The sequence below is a fragment of the Mustela erminea genome, chromosome 6 (assembly GCF_009829155.1).
Source record: "Mustela erminea isolate mMusErm1 chromosome 6, mMusErm1.Pri, whole genome shotgun sequence".
NCBI lineage: Eukaryota > Metazoa > Chordata > Mammalia > Carnivora > Mustelidae > Mustela > Mustela erminea.
Window position 1 is genome coordinate 33,512,717 of NC_045619.1, and position 24,707 is coordinate 33,537,423.

The window sequence follows — 24,707 nt, forward strand, 5'->3', positions numbered from 1 at the left end:
GAAATGGCAAACAAATATAACACATGATTCTGACCTGGATTCTTGCACTAGTGAACATCACTGAGACAGCCGGTGAAATCTGAATGGGGTCTAAGGATTAAATGGTAATAGTGTGTCAGTGTTAATTTCCTAATTGTGATGCTCATATTGTGGTTACACAGCATAACATTGGTAATGGATACACACTAAAATATTTAAAGATTTTGGGGCATCATCTTGACACTATGCACTTAAACAGTTCAGAAAAAAACATTCTACATGTACTTTCCAATTTTTGTAGGTTTGTGGTCACTCAGATTATATACATAATATTTAATTGCCATATTAATATACTTTATCTTTGAGCTTAAGATATATAAGGACTGCTATTTATTAAAGTTATCTAATAGCATATACTATTTGTTATTAGTGAACTTAACTTGTTTGAAAGTTTTTCAGTCAAGGACCAATGACTACCTTTCATCATCATAATTACTTTAAAAGAAACTTATGTATTAACAAGAGCTTTTGGATAAAGAAGGAAACAGGAGGGCCTTAGATTATTCCTGTGGTGTAATACAAACATTACAACTAACTAGATGGTTAGTCTCAAGCATATCAATTAGCTTATGGCATAAGTTTTCCATATTTTAAATGGAGCTAATAATGCCAATCTAGCCCAGACTCTTTTATGGCATAAGTAAGTCACCTATCCCACCAAGAGCCCAAGCATAACGCCTAACACAAAGTTGATGTTCACCCATCTTTTCCATACATTCGCCAAATATTTATTTTCATTTATTTTTTTAAAGATTTTATTTATTTGTTTATAGACAGAGATCACGAATAGGCAGAGAGGCAGGTTGGAGGGGGGGAAGCACGCTCCCTGCTGAGCAGAGAACCTGATATGGGGCTCGATCCCAGGACCTTGAGATCATGACCCGAGCCAAAGGCAGAGTCTTTAACCCCACTGAGCCACTCAGTCACCCCTCGCCAAATATTTATTGAGTAGTGTTTGGGATCCTGCATAAATTATGCACTAGAACTACACAGATAAATAAGACACACTTGTATCCTCAAGAATTTTGTAATCTAGTAGGTAAAATGCACATACAAATTATGATACATTGAGATAAATAAAATGAGAGGTATGCAACAGAATATCATAGAAGACTAGAATAGACCTACTGAACAAATCCACTTCCCAATGGAAGAAAGATCAGCATAAATAAAACCACTGCTCAACTCCAATTCTAATGTTAAATATCAATTATTTTTGTTAGACAATTGTAGGAAAATATGTTTGAGAAAGACTTCATATGAGAATATTGTTGTATCAAATAATATAGAGTCTTCATTTAACAACAAAATTTGGGGTTCAGGATATCTGAATAAAGCTGTCTCGATCTATAGTATTTAAAGTAAAACAACTACATTTACTATTCATTGAAGACTTATTGTGTACCAGTCAATATCATCAGCCTTTTGCATGTGTAACTATTTAATCCTCAGAATGACCCATTGAGGCAGGTGCCATCATTGTGTATACTTTATAGATCTTAAACTTTTTTATCTATAGGTTGTTATATACTAATGTTATCTGATATTATTCCTTTAAATACTATCTACAGGCTGAACTGACTTCCTTATCTGTATCTCCAGTTCAGATCTTTTGATCTGAATTTAACACTTATGAATCTTTCTACCTAGGATGTATAATGGGCTTTTCAACTAGATTCTATTCTTATTTAACAAAATATGCTCCACAGCCTTCACCTATTAGTAAATTGTTGACCAACTTTCTGCTTAACCAGGCCAAAAACTGTTGAGTTATCCATGACTGTCTTCTCTCATTGCCCTCATTCTGCAGTCCACTCACAAAACCTACTAAATCTATTTTCAAAAATATATTTCCAGGGGCGCCTGGGTTGCTCAGTGGGTTAAGCCGCTGCCTTCGGCTCAGGTCATGATCTCAGGGTCCTGGGATCGAGTCCCGCGTCAGGCTCTCTGCTCAGCAGGGAGCCTGCTTCCCTCTCTCTCTCTGCCTGCCTCTCCATCTACTTGTGATTCCTCTCTGTCAAATAAATACATAAAATCTTAAAATATATATATATATTTCCAGGACTGAACTCTTACTGTATCATCTTCACATACAGATGTAAAGTGCATCATCATACGGTCAAAGCCTTGTCTTAAACTCCTGGCTAAATTTTTGCAATATCCTCTTGATTGGTCTCCTGCTTCTGAGCTCACCCCATTTCAATCTATTCTTAACAGCAACCAGAGTGATCCTGTGAAAACATGTAAGGTCACAACTCTGCTCAAAATATTTTCATTGCTTCCCAACTCAATCAAATAAAACCAAAGTCCCAGAAATGACCCAGAAGGCCCTAAGGGGCCTATAACTTCTCTACCTTCCTTTCCTCTTATGTTGCTGGGAATTTTTGCACTTGCTCATTCCTTCTTAGAAAGCTCTTTTGCCCATATTTGCAGAATCTTCTTCCTCTCCTTTTAGGGAGATTTCTCTCAAATGCTCTCTCATCAGTGAGGTCTTTCTTGATGTCCTTGTTAAAAATTTATACCCACCTACCCCTACACTCCATATCTGTCTTCCTTATTTCCTTCTTTTTTCTTCAGAATTTTACGAACATTCTACATGTTTTTGTTATTATTGTCTATTGACCACCTTCTCCCACTGGAACATAAGCTCCATGGCAGGGACAACTTTCGTCTATGTTGCTCAATGCTTTTTCCTGAGCACCTAATACAATGCAGGCACATATTAGGCACTTAAATACTTCTCAAATGCTTTAACAAACTTCAACAAACTTGCATCCTGAAGCAAGGGGCAGTAGTACCAGGGCTGGAATCCAGTAGTCTGATTCTAGACTGTGCTCTTCTCCTGCACTGTAATTCAGAGATTATCTTTAGCTCCTCTCCACCTTAATCCTCAATACCCATTCTTTCCACCACTTGCAACTCTGACGACTTGTGCAAATTGAGCTGATAAATGCAGATTATTGTTGCTATAGAAGGCTCGGTTTAAGAGAGGATACACTCCTGGAGGAATTTAAAAGATATAAAATAGGGAGATCCATAACTGTATAAGGCCAAGTCCTGAAAAAACTCCATATGGTTCTAGAGTCAGAACCTGAAGCACAGATATTAAATCCAGTAAATGGTTTCCAAGCACTAGAAAGTTTTATGTTTTACAGATTATCTGTAATGCACATACACACACACATACACACACACACACACAGCCCTCTCACCACTCCTCTCCCCCTTAAATTGGCACTGATATACCATAATATTCTACTCCCTAAACATAGACACACCTGCATAGGTTAGTATGAAAGCCAAGTTGACAGCATGTTTTATGCATTGGCTTATTTCTTGGCCAAAGATTTGTTTTCTGTCATGAAGACCAGGCTTTGGAGCTGTTTTTAATGCAACATAATAGAATACATACAGAGAGATCTCAGCCAACTTAAAAAGTGTATATTGAACACCTCCTCTGTCCAAGGTGCAATGAGGCTAGAGAGAAGGATAAAACATAGCTGTGTCGAGAAGCGGTTTACAGCTTGGTTGAGGAGAGAAAATTAATACACACGTAAAATGATTATCAGGAAAACTAAGAGACAGATTCTATCCTGACTGGAAAGAATTAATATAAAAAGATGAAACTATGCAACAAAGTCGTTAAGGAAGGCTCTGTGAAGGAATGAAAAGGAACACTTAGTAAGCACCTGTTATGTGCCAGGTGCTTTGCATAGATTGCCTCACTTAATCATCATAGTAACCATATGGGGTCTGAATTATTATGTTATTTTTATAGGTGAGGAAATTGCATTGAGGTCAGTCCAGCAAGAATTTATTACAACCTTATTGCAATCATTTTGTATCTTCAGCCAGGAACACAATGCCAAGCTTGGCTGAAGATACAAAATGATTGCTTACTACACTTTATGAAATCTCCATCTTGGTTGAGGAGGTCGGTCACAAGATAGGTGAATGTAAATTCGATTTAATGTTGAACCATACTTATTAGTCCTATTGGACTAAGCTTATATTCTGTGGGAACAAGAATCTTCTACTCAAAAACATGGGTCCCAAGGAGGTTTTTTCTAGAAACAGTAATGCCTATGCTGCATCTTGAATAATAACAATGGTGAAACTGGTTTTCCAGAGAGAGGAGATTGCAAGGACGAAGTCCCAGAGTTTTGTTTGGCATGTGTATTAGTCAAAATCCTGCTGTTACAACAACAAACCCAAAAATGTACATTGACTCAAACCTAATAGAAGGTAATTTTTTCTCATCCTTGTACCATCAAAACAAGTACTCCTGATGTCAGAGAGATTCCTCATAAAGTGATGATTCAAGGGCCTGGGATCCTTCCATATGAAATCTCCACCACTATCAATGTGTGGCAAGGTTTTCAAGATTTCAAGCAAGCTGAAAGGAGAAGAGAGCCTCTGGGAAGTTTTCATGCACAGTCCTGAAAGTAACTGACCTCAGTTCCATTTACCTATAACACTGTTGACATGGCCACGCCTATCTGCAAGGGAGGCTTTGGAAGTATATTCCATCTTTTTATACAGAAGGGAAAGAAGTTGTTTTCATGAATATATAGCATGTCTGCCATGATGTGTGAATTCTCTTATTGCTGCAGAATAAGGTTCAATGAGAGAGAAAGAAACAGTCCCATCACAAAGAATGTTTTATTTCACGATAAAGAACTTATTCATTTCCTAGGAATAAATATGTAGGTAGGTGATCGTTAAAACCAGCCTGCTAGATACACAGTTAGAAAGTGTGAGGAAAATACAGAGGATAGCATCCTTCGAATAACAAAGATTTAAGAAACAATCAGAGAAAAAGTACTTAGGAGGACTGACCAAGAATAGATAAACATGGCAATATCAGGAAATTATAGCATCAAGGTTAGAACTCAAGATTATAAATAAATCAGGATGGAAATAAGTTATCAGTAGATTCAAATGTGGGAGGAAGGTTTTTATAATTTAGGGGACATAAATTGTTTGAATGGGAAAGGAAGAGGTATTAGGCCAGAAAAGAAATTAGAAATGGAAAAGAGCATATCATCTTGGGGCATACATATTTTGAAAAACTAATGATGTAATGGGTTTTATCAGATGTGAAGTTTCGATCCTAAGTTGTGCTCTGGACCCGTTCCACTGAGCACTGGGGTGATGTGCTTGCCCATCCTATCAAGCAATGTTATGGACACGAGTTGAGTGTCCCAAAATTCAACTCAATTCTGACATTATCTACCCAGAGATAGCATCGATTCCACAGGTTAGGGGTTTAATCCCACAAGACTGCCCCCAACTTCAGATGCCAGCCACAAATCCAGGTTGTTACCTGATACTTACGACAGACCTGCTATAAATTAGAGGTTCCCGTGATCCTCTTCTCAGTTTCTATTAATTTGCTTTAGTGGCTCACAGACCTCAGAGAAATATTTTTCTTACTAGACTACCAGTGTATTATAAAAAGATAGAACTCAGAAACAGCCAGATGGGAAAGATGCAGAGGGCAAGGTACGAGGAAAGGGCACAGAGCTTTCAAGCCCAATCTAGGCATACCACTCTTCTGGCATCTCCATGGGTTGGTTCAACAAAAAGAAGCCCTCTGAACACTGTCCTTTTGGGATTTCATAGAAGATTCATTACTTAGTTATGATTGATTAAACCATAGGCCACTGGCAATTGATTCAACTCAATTGATTCCAGTCTCTCTCCCCTCCATGGAGGTTGGAAACGGGGTGTATGGAGTGATGCCAAAAGTTCCAATCCTCTAATGGTTTGTTTGGTTCCCCAGGCAACCAATCCCCATCCTTAGGACAAGGGCTTTTCAAAAGTCACCTGATTAACACAACAAGAGATACCCTTACCACTCTAATCACTGGAAGTTCTGAGCGTTTCAGGAGTTCCAGGAACTGGGTTGAAGACCTAACATATATTTCTTATTAATAAATCACAATACCACAGATAATATCAAATTCAAACTGATTTTTAGTACTCCCATCCTGACCCATCTCCATGAAATTCTGTTGTTTTTTATTAATATCCCTAACTTCCTCTTTGTAGCACAACTTAATCCATGCATACAGCAATGATTCTTCTTATTAAAAGAATGCAATATGATTCCTCTCTTTGGAATATTTTTCTCCCAAACTTTTTGGGAAATAACAGTTTGTTCCATTTGAAGAATGATAAACATCAAGATGGAGTTTCTGTGAAAGGAGATGAGGGGCCATTAGCTGTGAAATCAGAACCCTATCAAAGTTCTCTTTGTCCATCAATGACTCTTATTGACTGAATTGACTTTGCATTGTTTCTTTCACATGCAGAACTCTTTATGTTGTGCTTAAAAAAAAAAAAAAAAAAAAGACAACAGATCCAAAATGGAGTCAGGTGAGCTAAATCCACATTATCTAACATAATCGTAGTTTCAACTTCTCCCAGGAATGTAATCTTAAACTAACAAATCTGGTCAGTACTAGTGAGGTAATCTACCTGATAGACTCCTACATTTCTCCAAAGAAAGATGAGGTAATCCACTCTTTTCTTGTTCTTGCTAACTTATGTCTATGAAAGGTCCCCCCCAACTTTTTTTTTTTTTTGAAGATTTTACTTATACATTTTAAAGAGACAGAGAATGAGAGTGTGTCCTTGTGTGTGCACATGCATGTCTGTGTGCACACAAGTAGGGGGAGGGGCAGAGAAAGAGGGAGAGAGAATCTCAAGCAGACTGGGCGCTGAACACAGAGCCTGACATGAGGCTCTCTTCCAGGACCCTGAAGTCATGACCTGGGCTGAAATCAAGAGGCAGATGCCTAACCAATTAAGCCACGCAGGTACCCAAAAGTCTACCATTTTATCCAATTCTTACGCATTCCTTTTAATCTGTTAGATGGGATGCTACTCAATTCATGAATCACTAAATAAAGCCAAGAAGTTCTTTAAAGTTTACTGGGTTAAATTTTGTTTTTTAACATATTGATGTCACAGTCTTCAATTTACATATGAGAATTGAACCAACTTGCTGAGGACCATAGCTAATAAATGACAAACTGGATTTCAATCCATAATTATTTCAATAAAAGCTCCAGTTCATTCCACTGTTCCATTATATGTTGGTCTACAGGGTGAAGTAAATAAGAAGGAAATTACATTTCACAAGCAATTATTAATCAGTCTCTTATAAAGTGTTTTTTTCAAGAAGGTCTGCCATAATTTTTTTCTATAATATAAAGTCATATCATAGTATTTTTAATATGGGGTAGTTTTATTTAATTGGTTAAGTACAGTGTGATTTTCAAATGCTTTCTGCCTGATGAAGATATAACATAGTTTTCACTTTTGCCACCTCAATAAGTTTAGCATTTAGTAACTAAACTTAATATACGGAAAAGCATTTTAAACTTTATGTACTATTAAAAAAATATGCTGGAACATACTTCAAAATATTTCCCACAAGTTAATAGCATATGATCCTACTGGACTATACACTTTGTGAATTCTATAATTTTATAAAATGTGCAAAATATAATGAGGAATCTCTGACTTCAATATTTCTCAAATATACCATATCTCTTTCTAAATGAAGTGTTTCCTCTATAAATGTAAACTGCTCTATTTTTTCATGTTTTCCTCATTTTCAGAGATTTTCCTGCAATTTCACTTCAAGGATTGATGCAAGAGCAGCTGTGGTTTTTAAGAGGTGTTTATACCACTTCTTGTACAAAGTTCATCCATCATTTTCTACACACATATTTCAAGAATTAAAATATAGAATGACAGTGGCAAATGGATTTGACACCAGACAGGACTCCAGAAATACAACACACATAAGGACAAGTTGATGCCAGCCAAATCTAAACATAAAAGTGAGGAATGTCTCCACACGCCGTTTTGCTCAAAAGGATATAAAGATGTTTCAGATTTTAGTTTGCATGTTTAATGTTGAATATAAGCCCTATGTTGAAAAGATAATGTTAAAAAGGACTGAAATATAAAAACAAAAGATGTACTTCTTTTTTCATAAATCACTGTTTCCAATGAGTTGACATTCCTACATCCCAATCTTTGCAGAGAATAGAATATCTCATGCCCCAAGTTTTTCAAAACTTGGTTGAGTGCCTTTTCCTACCTACAGAATAATACTAAAACTACATTACTACAGCATCTCTTCATGATTGGGCACTAACTTTTATTTCAGACTTATCTCTTATTCTTTCCCCATGGTGGAACCACCATGATATTTAATATGCTGCAAACATTGTATGTACAATCAAATTATGCACATACAAATTATCCATGTATGAGCAAAGCATAGACCCCAACACTAAAAAAAATTTTTTTTTTATTAAAATCTATCAGGAATGCTTATCATCCTCTTCAATACTTATCTACATTTTGGCCATGCTTCATCCCCAGTTTAAACACGACCTCTGTCTGAAGCCATTCTATTTGGTGCAGGCCTACCTACCCACTCCACTTCTACTGCAATCACACTCTCACCAAATCTCTAATGTAATGCATTATGCATTGCTTTGAAAGTTTGTGGCTTTTATGTCTCTCATTGAACTGTGAGTCCAAATGGAGATTACATCTTATTCTTCAGATCCCTAGAGATCAACACAGCACTCACTCTTAATTCCATATCTGAGATGTTTTCTTGGTGGAATCCAAAAATCTTTTAGATTTTAGTAAAAGAATAGGGTCTTTACAGTGTGTAATCTATAAGATCACAATCAGGTACTGGGAACTGCACTTTGTAATCACCTGTAATCACCAGAATAGTATTTCTGCAGTAAAACATAAGTTGCATTCATCTGTGGTGTTTACCAAAAATATTTCCAATTCTCTTCCTTACCAGAGGTAGAGTATCTTTTTTGTAGCAGTATCTTTTTTGTGGTTGGGAGTAGCCATGTGGCTAGTTCTCTTTGTGAATGGCATCTGTCATTTCTAAGGTCAAGTATTAATTAATTAATCAGAGATCCTCTATAGCTCTCCACCCTCCTGGCATGGCAACCAGCAGTATTTGGGATGGCAGGTGCTCTCTCAGTCCAGGTTCTTGTGTGACTAGAGTCAAACCATAGTGGACGTGTTGTTTTAAGCCACTATATTTGGAAGCTGTTTACTATCGTAGCATAACCTAGTTCTTCCTGAGGATATACACATAAGTATTCCTACTTGGTGGACAAAAAAAAAAAAAAAAAAAGACTATCGATATCATATTATTTCAGGTCATGTTTTGTAATCAAATGATTTATTTGTTTATATTGGGTTTTTCTACCAAATAAGTTACAAAAACTTAACAATTTTCAGGGTTCATAATTTTAGAATTATGAAAAGGAAACTGTAAGCCAGGATATACCAAACTGATAGCAGGTAGTATTAGCAGAAAACATCAAAAGGAAGAGGAAAATCTCTCAAAACATTAAAAGGAAGGGAAAAAAGTAAAAACACAGGGGCATAAATGTTTTGATATTTCATGTGATTCTCTTATAAAAATTACACATGAAAATGCTACAAAAAATGAAATAAGGTAGGTCCACTAATACTAATTTTTGGTTTTGTTTTTAAGCTTATCTTCACTAGAAAGTAATATAAAGAGAAAACCATAAGATTCATGTAGAACAAAAGAATGTCATTCACGTGAGGAAAATTTCCCACACTTTCCTGACTTTTGTATATACAAGTAAGATGAAAATAGAAATCATTGTCCTTCTCTCTATATAATTTCATTAGATAAATTTCTTGAGTACCTCCTCTGCATAGGTACTTATTTATTTATTTATTTATTTACTTACTTACTTACTTATTTAAGTATAGTCAATACACACTGTTACCTTAGTTTCGGAGGTACAACATAGTGATTAGACATGTCTAGACAAGTATATAGTGCAGCTACAATTTGTCACCATACTGCCTTATTCTAATACCATTGACTATATTCCCTATGCTGTACCTTTTATCCCTGTGGCTTATTCATTCCATAGCTAAGAGCCTGTATCTCCTACTCACAGCAGGAATTACCATTTTTAAAACTTTATGTGTATTAACCTATGGAAGCATAAAAATTGATTTGTGGAGTATTATTATTAGGCCAATTTTATATATTAGTCAAGGAAATGGAAGCAAACAGAAAACCGACTTGTCTAAGATCCCATATCCAGGCAGTCTGACCTCAGTCCCTAACAACCACGTTATAGAAATGATACGACTTTCAACTGAAACAAAAAATACCCACAAATATTTCTTTTGCTCCATTTATCCTTGGTCTTATCTTTTCACTACTTTGATCACACAGGACTTGAATTCTATTCAACCTTTGATCCTGAGCAGTTGCTTGCAAAATCTTTAACAGGATCAGTGTTGGAGGAAAATTACTTTATGCAACAATATTATATTTGTATCGTCTCGAAATACCATTTCTATGTTACTGATCTGTATTTTGCTGGCCATTAAGTACAAAGCATATATTTTCAGGAAAACCTGGCATAGATGTCCATCTTTCTATTTCAAAATGTCTGTCAAGATCCAGTAATTACCACTGAATGCATAATAATAAAAGTACTACTTGCTACCATTTATTGAACATATCATATTTGCCAGATGTCATAGTAGTCATTTTGTATTCATTACATCACTTAGTCCATACAACAGTCTTTCAAGTTTTGCATTCCTAATTTTATTTACCAGATGAGGAAATGGATACTCAGCATAGACTCAGTAATTTACTCAGAGGTACCACTGGAATTCCAAAAGAGATCAGCCTACCTTCAAAGCCTGTGCTCTGTCCTCTGTAAGACATCAGATATGGGGAGGGCCACTTTGCAAGTAAATAAACTAAAAATAATTCCACATGGGTTTGGAAGGGTTTGGCTTTTACTTACTTATTTATCTTGTGTCCCAAGACAAACACCATACAACTGATGTAAAAAGAAAGTGCATTCCATTTTAGTATGGATTTCAAAAATGAACAAATTAATATCCTTCTCACGGAAAGCTCTCACAAGTTAAGTCCATTCATGCGCTGTGTTGACACATAAACTCCGAAACTGTAGTTTGGTCTCTTTAGAACTTTAATTTATATAATGTAAATTTACAATGGGCTATCTCAAAGAGGTAGAATCCTTTCTTCAGTTACAAACCAGGAACTTTTCATTTCAAAGCATGGCCCGTATCGATATTCCTTGTACAAAGAAATACGATCTCCTTAACTCTCTTTAGGGAGGGTGTATTTCAATATGTGTTCTCTGTAGTCGAACAGCATCAGTCAGCCCCAGGGCACGTGGCACATTAAAGAACTTTGATGAACTTCCATTAAAAGGTGCATATATATTTTTTAACCATACATTTCACAATTTAGACGCAAAGATACTTTGCAGGGAATATACCTGCAATACCTATACCAAGAAACCTATTTCTAATAAATTATGGAAGTTATTTATTACCAGATACTGCCTAGTTTTCCTTAAAAATAACTCCTCTTAAGCAATCAACTTCAGAAACACTCATGTCTAGGAGAACACCAGAAGCAGCATAAATCCGCTAAAAGAGCAATAAAATACCTTTCCAAGGAAACCAAATCCAGATTCCATACCATAATTCAGGCAGCACAGCCCATCATAAACAAAAATTCATTATGCCTGCTGTGTGGAAAAATGTTAAGCAAGAAGAAATAAACAGAGAATGTTTTAACAAATCATATTAGCTAAAGGAAAAAGAGAGAGAGAGAGAGAGAGAATGAGAGAGAGAATAAAGCCACAGTTCTGAATGAGGCTGCCAATAAAGCTTAAATCTGAGCCAAAATTCAGAAGAAATCTAAACATAGACAGACCAAGTCTGAGTCTTCCTAAGATATTATATTCTAGGTTTTTCCTTTCAACTGTTTCCTTTAGGTTTAAGGGAAAGCCTTGACCAGATCTAAAGATGTGATAGGAAAGGCACACAGACTGCATCCAAACCAAACTGAGAATGCAATCGAGTAAAATTTACAGACATGAAACAGAGCATCATTCCCATAAAGGAATTATAAAAATACACCAGGGGAGGGTGAAATGTTTCTGGTTTTAGAATTTGCTTTAAAAAAAAAAATCTAAAAACAGTTGTTTGTAATCTAGTCTTCCATTAATGTGCGAAGCCATAAATATATGCAGTATGTCTATCCTTCAGAAGTTCAGCATCCTACTTCATTGTTATGACCATGTAATAAATGTCCTGGTCTGCGTAGCCAGATACAATCAGCATCCTTTCTTTCTGACATAACACACACAATGGCAACTAGCTGCCTGAGAAAAACCCAAGGAAAAAATGAAAATCCTCATCCTTAAACAAAATCTGTTGTTTGTAAAACAAAGCAAGTGTTCCGATTTTTTCCGTCCCAGTACTTTAGACAAGTACTCTTGGCCTCATGAAATTAGGAGGATTAAAGTTGACTTCACCATATGGATGAGAAGTTCTTCTTTGTGAGCTGGTTGACATCCACAACTGTGATTTGGGGAGAAAGAGAAGGAATAAATATGATGTGAGGAGAGAGGAAAAAGCAAAAATAAAAGGAAAATACCTTATGGAAGCCAGGAAAAACCCGACTACCTCCCCTCTGCTGGGGACAGCATAAAGTTAGGCACATCGTTCTTCTTTGGGGGATGTTTCCTGTGTGTGTTCGGGAGTAACCTGGGCTGCAATGTTGGGTTAAACGTGTCTTTGTGAATTATCTTGAGATCTTAGCCTTCATTTTTAACATGGTTTACTGTTGGAGAAAATGAAAGGTCTGTTAGGTTCCAATCAACCAAATTAGGAAGGCATTTTTAGGATACAATGCCTTTGGAAGTTGCAGTTTACTTATATAAAGTTGGAAGCCTTGAACCACTGTACCAGACAAAGCAAGTGAAATGGATTGTACTAGATTCACAATTGAGACATTTAAAGTTAGGAACAAAATTAATCATTTGAAAATGATAATTGGTTAGATGATTATATAAAATCAGTGTCACATTCTTTTTTTTTTTAAGAATTCACGGCTTTATTCCCAGTAAGCAAAAAGACCAGAATCACATTCTTCTTAAGTTTAGATTTCTTTCTTTAAGAACCCCTTAGATACTGAATTCTGTCTTCATGAATAAATTTCTGAATTAGATGTTTGCTCTAAAACAGTCTGTGTCTCTTCCTAAACTTCATATCTACATATAATCGAGTGATCTCCAAGAAAGGAATAGATCACAGAGGAAAGGAAAGAAACACGTGTAGCATGTCTTGCCTTGCACACCCTTATCATTCCGTCTCTTAAGGCCACTTCCTCTCCTGCTGTCCCTTCTTCTTCTCACTTTTACCTTTTATATTTCTCCCTCATTTTATCTAAATCATCATTTTCCAATCTCCCTTCCTAAAGGGCAAGGAAGAGGGTGATGGTAGATGGAGAGAAAGGACAGAAGAGAGTAAGTCCATGAGGACCACAAGGCAGGGAGAAAAGGATCTAAGGACCAGAGTGAGAAAGCGCAAGAATGACACAGAGATGTCCTCCAGACAGAGAACAACTGTGTATCTTCGTGTGTTCGTTATGGCCTTAATCCTCAATTGGGAGGAGGTATTGTCTGGTCAATTTTCAAAGAATATAATTTTTTAAAAATCTCCTTTTCTTCAGAGCCCAGAAGAAAAACTAAAAAGTTGAAATAAAGTTTTGAGTATCCCTTCACTCTTTTGCCCTTTTAATAAGATGAGTGTGTGCTTGTGTGTGTGTTTATGTATGTAAATTGTAAAGAAGAAACAATGAGTCTACAGTGAACAACTAGACTGAAAAAATTAGACTCACTAAACCTAATATATGGTTAATCCATAAATATTATAGGAAACGGCTTGTGAGCATTTTTTTATAATTAAATCCAGCTCTATTCTGACACACAAGTTTTGAAGACTATTGAATTCAGTTTAAAAAAAAAAAAAGGTTAGTAACCTTGTTTATTGCCTGATTATCAAAGGCATATATTTGCCTAAACTTTAAAAAAGTTAGTTTCTATTTTGAAAAATGCTAAAAGAAATACATTTGTTACTATGATGCTATGACTAATTAAGATTTTCTTTTCTTTTCAGGTCTTAAAATAATATAAAAATCCCAGAAAACAGAAAGCCTATTATTTATTTTCATGACATCTACTATTTTACATCCTTTAAGTGCTATCAGAATAAAAATTATAGGAATGAATCTGTTTCAGACTCATGGGTAAGTAATCCAGTTTGAATAAATATTCTTTCTTCTATGTGCTTTTCAATAAAAGCTTTCCTTATACCATACTCAGGGCTGACAACTTCTAGTTAATTTACCGAAACTGAAATGCCTATATTTATATTATCAATAAATCATTTATGTTTCCATGGGCACAGAAACAAATATTTTGCTGTTTGATTATATATATTTAGGATTCACAACTTTTCAAGTTAGACAGATTACACTAGAGATTTAAGTGATATTCCTTATAATTATAGACAACATGGAACCACTGATAAAAGGAAAGACTTATTTAGAATGAAGAATTTTTTTTAAAAAGATGGGGACCGCTTCTTGAATATGCTATTTTAGTAAATAATCTATGGTATTTTTAACTTTAAGTTATCCTGTTTGGGGGAAAAATGTTTAGTTTTTATGCTTGGCAAATCTTATATATGCTTGTTGCTTTGACATGCAACATAAAATTAAATAATTGAAAAAATTATTACAATGAACGAATGTTTCATATAACAAAAATTTAAGTTTCTGGCTATTTATTCACTTTAAGTTACACAGGTGTATTGCACAATCTCTCATAAGAATAAAAACCTGGTTTGATCAAATGAATCACATAATTATTCCAATTATTCCAATTTCATATCTTACTCTACTAAGAAAGCAAAAACATTATAATTTTTAAATTTCACTAGCAGTGGCAAAAGCTTGTATTGACATTTTGAAAAATGTCATGAAAAATTAAGACTTAAGCTTTGCATTATCTACATAATTGGTAGCATGGTTATTATTCTCATTTTTAATAGTTGTTATTTTTGGTAACATAAAAGATACTCATTTACAAAATTGGAGCATATTCATAAGCAAAAAGATATATTTTTTAAGTTTTACTTATTTATTTGAGAGAGAGGGTGAATGAGAGCAGGGGGAGGGAAGGGGTGGGACAGAGGGAGAGGGAGAGAGAAAGAGAGAGAGAGAGAATCCTTGAGCAGACACCTAGCTGAGCATGGAGCGAGGTGGTCTGGATCCTAGGACCTTAAGATCATGACCTGAGCCAAAGTGGGATGCTAAAAATGACTGAGCCACCCAGGCACCCCAAGCAAAAAGATATTTTAAATTACCAGATGATACATGCAGAATGACATTCAAAGGTGTAGACATAGTTGTTCATATAGTCCAGTATTCACAGATCCCTTGTCAGAGGCACAAACACAAACATGCTACCCCACAAATGCATTCGTTCACGTACATATTTCTTTCCTCTTTCCCTCGTCTTTCTCTTTGTTCTTTTCTTTCCTCTGCCTGCAAATGTGCTTTTGTGATACAGAGAGACAAATGCATAAATACATTTTTAAATGGTTTTTATTTATCAAAATATGTTAGGACTTAGGTGGATTTAGTAAATTGTAGAAGCAGCAAAGGGGAAGCATATAAACAGATAAAGAGGATTTGTATGATTTTTTTTATATCTATATCCATAGGTATACTGTATATACATTTATATACATAGAGCACATGTTACCAATTAAGAGTTACATAAACTTAAATTTAAGTAAAATCTTCAAAGCATGTTGGCCTGCGAAAATGTACATTGCCTTTAACTCAATGAAAAAAAATTAAAAAATTCTTTCCATAAATAAGCACAAGAATTACTCTATATTTTTTCCTATAGATCTCTATAGTCAGGGAGAGTAATGGGAAAAATGAACTATTCCCAGTTTTTGCTACATATGATCTTATAGAAGACCTAACAGTTACATAGTGACTATTTTTCTTTTAAATCAGGTGTCATATTTCCTGCTGCCATATGTTTATAGTGTTGTTTTTTTTTTAAATTTTGGCTAGTGTTAACTCAAAATTTTAATTTTGAAAATTAGAATGCCTGTATTCACCTGGTCATAAAATATATATGTAGATACCTATGAAATAAAGCTCTGCAATACTAAAATTATTGTTTGAAATTACTCTCTGAAGAATGTATAATCTATCAGAGGAAACAGTTGCGTGTTCAGCTAACCATACACATGAACTAATGGAAGGCTGATCAAAGTACAGCGGAAGTATTCGGGAGAGTGTGATGATTTCCAACTGGACAGCTGAAAGCTAGACACTTCACAGATATCTTTCTTAAGAAATAGTAGCAGCAGATTTCAAAGAAAACGTCATAACTTGAAATTTACAAAAATGTCAGGGAACCATGGCATGTCATAACAAACAAGACACAGAGTGATGCTGTCTAGTCATATAAACCAGTTTGATGTTTTGACTGACTTAATCAGTCAGGTCAGGAGGAAAAAAAGAAGGGTGTACTCTGTGATTGATGTGACCGGTACAGAAAAAACAATCACACTTGTTTGTGCCTGGAAAGAAGGAATGTGCATACACGCACACGCTGCACAAGCAAAAAAGACACGTAGGTGATCGGAGTGACGTGCTAAATGTATTTTAGGATCAGTTGGTCCTCTTTACCCTGCAATGACTGAAGAAAAGAGGAAAGCAAGTGGAGAAATAGAATTGTTGAAGCTAAGGAAATCCAAGGAGGAACTATATGGAATCAGTGGTAGAGAGCTAGCAGGTCAGAAACTGAAAGGAAAGCAAGATTTGACAAAATGGAATAAAGGAAAGAAAGAAGGATGAAAACGGAGGGAAAAGCAAGTGTGTGCATCGTTTTCCAACAAATCTGAGGATGATGAAACATCTGCGGGTCTTGTTTGTGGGAGAGGTAAGAGGAGGTTGAATTTAGGCACCTGGACAACATGACTCACACTGAAATGTTTTCTTGAAATGTGTGTATCCAGGAAATTTTCAATTTATTTATGTGTCTAAGAAGACTTTGGTGACCCAGGTTCTATTCTAACCATCTGAAAAATCCTGTTGGAATTGTCCACTGAAGACATGCAAATAAATAAAATAAAAATAAAGCAAAGATATTTATTAAAATGATTTGAAGGGAGCTCTTTTACACTAAGTTTGTTTTCTCTTGACTTATGATGATAAGCAATGAAAGATAACCGTCATTTGAACAAGCTGCTGAGTAGTATTTACCAAGTCAATTTCAGTCCCTGGGAATTTCTTTATTATTGCTATTTGCTCAGCATGGTGTCCTCAAACATTCTACCAATGTCCTTAACTGAGCTTCAGAATTTTTTTTTTTTTTTTTTTGGTGTTTTTGTGCATGATTTTGATGTAAAAATACATTTGACATAGTAGTCACTAACTTATAATACATATTATTGTCAATGACTGCTTTTTTTTTTTCTTTATGAGCTATGCTACTACATACTCAGATAAAATATCAAGCTTTACCACTGTTGAAGCACTCTTCAAAGAACAATATTTGTGTCATTTTGCCTGGTCCTTAGGAGACATACCAACCATAAGGAATGCACATTTCTTCTCGCTTAGAACTGGTCAGATGCAAGTCGGCACACAGAGCTCCCAAATAAGGGGTAGGGATATGGAATAGTAACTATTGGTAAATAACTAAATTTTACAATTAAGTTCTCTTTAAAATGTGCAAACCCCATTTCCCTTAAAAAGTAGAAACGGAATTATTGTAAAACGATATGTAGAGTTTAAATATACATGGTTAAATAGACATAACTCATATATATGTATCATATATGTAGTTCAACTGCTTTATGGAAGAATTTCAAATGATAAATACAGAAGAAATGAGGGAAATAGAAAATTACCATTAGAACACCACAGTGGTAATTACTGCAGGCAGTAGTGAATTCCCCTTCTAAATAAAGTACTGAATCAGAAAAAAAGTTGTAACTTTACAGTGAAGAAAATAGGTAGCACCTTACACAAGTGATCAAAGGTAACATCGCCAGGGTTGAACCATGTTGATACGAAGTACCCCCTGACATGATACAATGAGAACAACATTGACCTTTGCAGTTATTCTTTCCAGAAATCAAAACGTTGCCCCCATCATCACAAGAAAAACAAAACAAAACAAACAAAAAAACAAACAAACTCTGTTGTCTGTTTGAGGGATAGTCAACAAAGTACTTGACTGGTATTCCTCACAAATTCAAGAATGTAAAAAACATAGGAAGACTAAGAAAATATCACAGATTAAAGAAGACTAAGGAGAGGGAAACAAACTGTGAGAGACTCTTAACCAGAGGAAACAAACTGAGGTTTGCAGAAACGGAGGTGGGTGAGGAGATGGGGTACCTGGGTGATGGGCATTAAGTGGGGGGCAGGATGTGATGTGACGAGCACGGGGTGTTATACGGAACTAATGAATCATTGGACATTTACATCAAAAACTAACAATGTATTATATGTTGGCTAATTGAACTTAAATTAAAAAAAAATAAAGTGATTTTACTCTGAAAACAAAAAGGAGAGAAGACTAAGAAGACATGAGGAAGAGCAAGGCAACATTCTGGATGGCAAACCAGAGCCAGAAAAAAAATGGACATCGGTGAGGAATCTGATGAAATCTGAATGGTTTAGTTCGCAATATTGTACCAATGTTAATATACTTGCTTGGTTAATGTACTATGATTATGAGAGACGTAAAGGTTAGACGGTGGAAGGTCAATGGTATGAGAGGGTCCCATGTACTTCTCACATGTACTTGCAACTTCTCTACAAATCTAACATGATTTCCAAATAAAAAGTCAACAAAAGGTCAAAGTTCTTACCAGAACTGGTAAGTACCTTAATGATCTGGCCCCGTGGCCTATCCGATCTCATGTCTCACAATGTTCTTAACACAATGGGGACAATCAGGGCCTGACAGTTACCTGTTGTGTGGCATCATCCTGCCTCCCATTATCCTCTTGACCTCTCCTCTGGCTCCAAGTAATTTTCTCCATGAGGCTTTTTTTTTTATTTATTTATTTTTTATTTTTTAAGTCATCTCTACACCCAACTTGGAGCTCAAACTTACAACCCTGAGATCAAGAGTTGCATACTTCACCGAGTGAGCCAACCAGGTACCTCTCCATGAGGCTTTTCTTTTAAACATCTCAGTGATAACTCCTACTACCCCAGCAACTTTCAATCCCTCTTTCCCTCTTTGCTTTTTGTTTTAACCCTCATCATTTCTAAACTCCTTTGCTTTTATTTATTCCTTTACAATAGAATCTCCATGAAGACAGAGAATTTTGTACATGGCTATATGTCAAGCACCTAGAAAACAGCTTAGTACCAATGAGCACCTATTTGTTGGATGAATGAATGCTATGAATATTGTATTTCTACTGTGTTCCAGACACTGTGAACGAAATGGAGATTATCCCTATGTTCATGGAAAGTTACAGGGTAATGAGGAGATAGATATTTACATGAACAGCTTTAACAAAGTTGTGCAATTGCTATAACCAAGAAAGCAAAAGATGCTAGGGAGACTCTGAGCAGAATCATGTAAGGCATTTTCTGCAAAGGGTCAGCAAAGACGTCCTGATATGTGACTTTTAAGCCTGAACTCAGAGGGTGGGAAGATCACGAGACACAAAGGTGAGAAAGAAAACATTTTCTCCAGGCAAGATAGTATATGGGGAAACCTAAAGATCAGAAAGAGCTCACAGTATATGGGGAAACCTAAAGATCAGAAAGATCAAAGGATTGCACAACAATCAGCCATGGGCTGGAACATCAAATGAGAAAGGCTTGGAGATGTTAGCAGACACCAGGTCCCTGAAGACCTTGCGAACAGCGTTAGAGGATTGCCACTTCAATCGGCTCTTGAAGACACTGCTGAATTTCAAGCAGAGAAGTGACTTGATGAGAGTTTTACACTCTATTGTGGTACAGAGATCAGCTATGGGTCTTGATAGGTAAGACCAGATGCAGAGTTGTAGTGATCCACGTAGACATGGTGACTAGAGGTGGAGAAATTTCCCTTTTTATCTTGCTTTTACTTAGAATATTTAGGAAGAGGTTTTTCTTCAAACTAACGTTAGTCATTAACTCATGAAAGATACGTTCATTAAGGACTTAGAACATCTTTCTCTTTTATTCTCCTTCTCTCCTATGTTCTTAACCCACACACATACAACAACACACATAATACACATTCACACACACATACACACGTGTCACACTGAGATCTACTTTTAAATGCTGTTATAGGAAAGGGATGTGGTCTTTATTGAAAGAATTTTTCTGCAAGGTACTGACACACATGTATTTACATAATAATGAAATTTTAGTTCCTTTGTAGATACTTGAGTTTTTTTAAAAGCTAAAGTTTGTCTATCCCTGCCAACTGAAAGTCTGATTTAAAGGCTTTTGATGTGGCATGATTTTCTCATTCACTCAAGATCAATTTAATGCAATTGACATTCCACAGAACTTTCTTTTAAACTTGTATTATGATCATAGTTAAACTGTAAGCTCCTCGAGGCCAGAATCCATGTGGAAGATCTATTTCTCTATATCCTCCATGAGACTTAGCATATTGCTGGACAGAAAGTAAATGTTCAAATTTGAGGACTAGCTATATTGTGCATGCACGACATTTAATTTAAAGTAATTCAACAATGTTTATCGAGCACTTCCTATGCATCATTCATGGTGTAATGTATTGCTATCTGTTAGAAAGTCACAGGAGAGTAAAGAATACATATTTTTATATGCTGTTCATAAATCTTTTCATTAGATTTAATTCACATAATGACACTAATTATTTCATTAGAAATTAATATCGAGATGCCAACACACAGTAGGTAATTTTAGTGGCACATAGACTGCAAGCTAATACCATTAATATTACAAATGAAAACATTCCTTTCTCTCTCTCTCTTTTCTTTCTTTCTTTTTTCTTTTTTCTTTCTTTCTTCCTTCCCTTCTTTCTTTCTTATTTTCCTTCTTTCTTTCTGTCCTTCTTTCTTTCTCTTCCTTTTCTTTCTTTCTACGCTCACGCTTTCATGATGTCCTTCTTCACCATCTCCCTGGCCCCTAGGACTCTCCTGCCAGTAAAGCCCTGTAATGAGGTGTCTGAGCAAGCGATAATCCCCAGAGGTTCTCAGTGTTCCAAAATCCCCTCTCTCTTTTCCCCCTTGACAATGAAAACTGGAGACCAGTATTTTGCAAAAGCATTTCTGGAAGGCTGCCAGCCCTTGCCCTGGACCTTAGTGAGACTTGATTTTCATTCCATTCCTGTGACCTTCCTTCTTCTAAAAAAAAAATAAATAAATAAATAAAAATAAAAATAGTGGTGGGTTTTTAAGAGGTGGGAGCATTGGGAGCAAAGACAATAGGGGGGGAAAAAAGAGAATTAGAGTTATTTAACAGGAGCCAAAAATAAAGCTAGAGAATCCAATGTGTTTAAGACTTACTAGTCTCTTCTTTCAAAGACCATTTTATGCATGCTTATGATTAATTGCACATTTGCGTTTTTAGATCATGCCACAGTGAAAGGGTAGGAAAGTGAACCTTTGATACCTTGCTTTCATTTTTGCCGTGGCAGCTACCTATCACATTAACTTTACATTTACTTTTTTCATCTCTCATTCTTTATGGCATTAAAAGACAGAAATATCAGCACACAATGGCTTGATTCACACTGAAATGACCTGGAGAATGCCCCAGAAACCAGTGGGCCTACCTGTGCCTGTGCCACAAAGAGGAATTCAAGATCTCCAATCGATTGCACGATTCAATCAGCATTTCACCACATGAACAGGGAGTGCGTGCTACTTATTTGTATCCTGGTTAGTAAGATTTCAGAGTTATCTTGAGGGACGATTTAGCACATCTTGTGGGAAGTTTCTGTAGTCGGTGCCACTTAGCCAGTCTCCTGTGAGTCCTAAGAGTATCTTAAATGCTTACAATTCAAAGTTCAAAAAAGTGATTAAAGCCATAGAGGCAGTAAGTTTCTCTGAAACTTGTACCCAAACAGCCATGGAAATCAATATGGCTGGCACTTCAAAACATATGTTAAAAGCGAAAGGTTAGTTAAAGGTCAAGGGGGGGGTGACAATTTACCTTATGGACTCTCAAATGGTTCACAATCAAAAGTATCTTGTTTTCAAGGTTACCTAATTTTCCTCCCTCCTATCAATGAAATCAAAAGTAATAATCCAGAGGAGATCTCTTCCTCTCAGGCAGGAAGCTTCCACACCATGCCACTCATGGTATTCCTTTGCAATTGATTAAGATCGTCTTAGATGTGGGGAAGCTGTTCTGATCCCCTTATCACAGTGTAAAGTAAAACATGCTTGACTGGTTAATAAAATGGAAGATGAAGTTACAAAGAGGAAAAGTTCACTTGAAAATCCAAACAAAGACTAAAGTCCTTGGTCACACCCAAGAAATCAGACAGCACGTTTTAGAAATCAGGGGTTAACGTCTCTATGGCAAAATTTTTCTAACTCACCATTAGTTATGAGTATAACTGAGAAAAGGGGCACTCCATATTAGCTGTCTGAATTCAAATACATAAAACAAAACCAAAAAAAGTAAATGTTTTCCAGGTTTAAGTTCCACCGTCTAGGTATGCAGTTGCCAAAGGCATCTGTGAAAGCAATTTTTTCATATGTACAGGGAACATTAAATGAGTTCACTGTACTTCATACGTTATTAATATGTATGATTTTAACTTCCCCTTTCATAAATCACCATTCATTCTCTATATTTTTTCCATTTATAATATAATCCATTTTGGACATTGCACAAGGAGTCATTTCTCTAAGGCTTTGCTAAAACAATTAGAGGGAATCATAGAACATTAGATTTTCAATGGATCTTAGGGGTCAGCTAGATTATCCCCTGATTTTACAGCTGAGGAATCCAAGACACGGAAACTAAGGTTAGAGTCATGTCAGAACTCATTTCTCAACAATGCTCTTTCCATGCAAGACCATATAGACCATAATGGTTACCTGTGTTCGTTTGTGGAGTCAGGTTGCCAGAGTTGGAAGCAGGGCTCTACCACTGACTAGCTGTCTTTCTTTGGATAAATTACTTATTCTCTCTAAACCTCAGTTTCCTCATCTATAAACTGGGTATAAAAATGATAGCTGCCTTATGGGAGTGATTTTGAAAGTTGGTGATGAAGTGCTTAGCAGAATAATAATTTGCTTTACTGACCTTTGTGATATAACAACTGTTATTAATAACCTCACCTGCGCCCCGGCGGTGGGAGCTGGAACAACTTTTTCTCCAAGGGAAGTTTTCTTGAAGGGGAGATTGAAATCAAGCAACAACCATGACAAATTCTTAGTTTCTATTTTCCAAAGCCTCTTAGCTGAATGTCTGAGGTCACTAAGTGTCCATTTTTATTAATATCCATCTCTATGACCCAGTCATTGAAGAGGACATTTCATAAAAGAAATCGTGAGATCTTTAATGATGTAGTTCATACATGAAAAAATAGTGGAAGAAATTAAAATACAATTACAGAAAATAAAGAACATTAAATATATGATATTTCATTATTATGGCTTTCAGAAGCTTACTGTCTGAAGATTGTACTATTTGGTTTTTCAATAGGAAGAATATGTTTTATTGACTCATGTTTTTAAGTAAAGAGACTCACCAACCTATATCCAGAACTTGCTATATCATTTGGGATATATTTTCTTAAGGCACACTCCTCTCTGTGGTTGAAAAGTTCAGAAGAGGCCCCTTTGGTTTTTCAAGCCTCACGTAAATGGAGCCATTTCAGGACGTTACTAAGCACTTAGAAAGAGTTTGCAATGTGGTTCATTTTAGTGCTGGGAAATTCTTCTTGGTGTTCCCCTGACCTCAAGTGGTCTATTTCCTAATGTCTTTAACAGAAAAAAAAAATCATATTACATCAAACTTATTTTACTATTCATACAGTTGGTAAATTAGAAAGTATCATCAAGTTTAAATTGCTGGAGATTTTCCTTAAAATCTGAAACAGAATTGTTAGGAAGAACATTTTGCCCTTCGGGACTCATCCAACTCTCTTTCTTTTCTACTTCTGCTCACCTCTCTGCACAGCCAAAAACCCTGTGTTCTCATTGCCCTAGACCTTACCTTTGGTGTGTCTGCTTACTTTGGTAGTACCCAGTCCCTCAATGTTCTGGGCAAAGTAAATATTTTTTCTCAGCCTCAGTTTCTTCCACAAGAAAAGCGTATTAAGGATATCTACATCATGTACATTATAATAGCATAGTGCTGCTTAAGAATGCAGACACACAGGACAGGGAGATCATTTCTTTCCTTTTTCTTTCTTTCTTCCTCTTTTTTTTTTTTTTCTGGAGAGAGAGAGGTTTGGTTGGTTTTTGTTTTTGTCTTTGTTTTCCAGTTACACAAATGGGGATCCTCCCAAGGCCAGACAGCCAGAAAGGGGTCAGAAACAGGGCTGGAACCGTGTCCCCTGCTGCGCAGGCCAATACAGTTGCCACTAAAAAGCCTTCTCTTTCACAGGCTGGGGAACCAAGAGGACTAGGCTCTGACTTCCTGGCTTGTGAGTCCAAAACAAGGAGTTCTGAATTTGCAATGACCGGCTGTAAGAAACCCAAAGCATGTGGGG